Source organism: Capsicum annuum, chromosome 10 (assembly GCF_002878395.1).
Source record: "Capsicum annuum cultivar UCD-10X-F1 chromosome 10, UCD10Xv1.1, whole genome shotgun sequence".
NCBI classification, from domain to species: Eukaryota; Viridiplantae; Streptophyta; class Magnoliopsida; order Solanales; family Solanaceae; genus Capsicum; species Capsicum annuum.
In genome coordinates this window covers 93145697-93147255 of record NC_061120.1, presented here as the reverse complement: position 1 = coordinate 93147255, position 1559 = coordinate 93145697, and the positions used below count along the sequence as shown (strand labels likewise).

At 38.2% G+C, this 1559-nt stretch overlaps 1 non-coding gene across 1 annotated transcript; it reads right to left on the bottom strand.

Moving 5' to 3' along the window:
* Positions 1-495: 495 nt before the first annotated feature.
* LOC124888253 lies at positions 496-601 on the bottom strand. The gene has a single exon (XR_007046384.1). It is a non-coding gene; the product is annotated as a small nucleolar RNA R71 (small nucleolar RNA).
* Between the last annotated feature and the right edge of the window lie 958 nt (positions 602-1559).

Below are 1559 nucleotides of genomic sequence, written 5' to 3'. Positions count from 1 at the left end.
TGTTAGTGAAGTTGGGTTAGTCATAGTGCTTTTGTTTACCTTTCTTGTTGTTTTTGTTTTCTTAGGAGAGGGTCATAGTAATCATGACACAATGAGCCATAATGGAAAAAATGACATCTCATTTGATGGATACCTCGAGGATGAGGGTCATCTTCATAATGTGGGGTATGCGAGTGCCATCCATATCCCACTAACTGAGGGAAAGGGGTATCCTATGTCACGAGTGTAATGCTCCATATGTTACAAATAAAAGGTCTATTTGGGGGGAAGGCATATGAAGATGCTAACCTACATTTGAAAAATTTCATTGAGGTGTGTTCCCTATTTGATATTGCCCATATTACTTAAGAGTCTATTTGGTTGAGGCTTTTCCAATTCTTTTTAACGGGTGAAGCAGTTTTGTGGTTGAGATTTCTACCCACCGGGTCTATTACATTTTGGGTCAAACTTACAGAGTCCTTTTTGGATAGATATTTCCCTCTATTTAGAATGCTACAACTAAGAGACGAAATCACAAATTTTCTCCAACTAAGTGGTGATCCCTTATATGAGGTATGGGAAAGGTTTAATGACAAACTCATGTAATACCCAAACCATGAAGTGCCAAAGAAGATACATCTCCAATATTTCATCGGGCATTAGACCAATTAAATAAAACCATTGTTGATAAGGCATCCGGAGTGACTATTGTTAAGTTATCCTATGTGGTTGCATCGACTTTTCTCTACCACGTTAGAAAGAAAAATATAGGGTGGCACACTTGGGACTCCAAAGTAACTATAGGGTCTCCTGCCGCATATTATGTCAACAAAGATCAAATGAACAAGGACAAGAGAAGAGATGAAATTATGGCCAAAGTGATAACACAATTAGATGTCCTCACCAAACACGTGATGGAGCACCTTCAAAAGCAGTCAATGTCTTTGCCGCTCAAGTTACCAAAAGTTATAATGAGGGTGAAGCTAAGTCACTTGATGATGGGATAAGGTTCTTGGCGAACCATTCGGGGGGTTTCTGCCCTACCTACCAAATGTAAGGTGAGAATCAAGGTTAGAATGATTAAGACCAAGATTATGATAGGCATGATAGAGAGAGGGATAGAGAACGAGATTGGAGGTAAAAGGAGAGAGGATATGATAGATATGTCGTAACACCCCAGAAATACACCCTGGATGCCACACGGTACTTACGGTCCGAAAAGACCACAGGCTAACCCATAATCTAGTACCTGCTATAAGCATTGAATAAAAATGATAGCATAAGGCATGTACAAAAATTTATTGAAAGCACCATAAGGTTTTAACACACCAAATCATGAATCTGAATGCCTAATGACATAATGAAAAGACTATTTAAAACCACTGATAAAATGACTAATTGTCTGTATGTCTAAAAGCCTCTAAAACTGACAGACTTTCGAGTTGATGTGATAAATCCCTAACTAACTCTGACTGAATAGAAATAATGAACTACTAAGATAAATTGAAATAAAGAAATCATGTCCTCAAAATATAAGGACTCACCTGCTGCCGCTGATAATCAGATCTGTCTAAGTACGA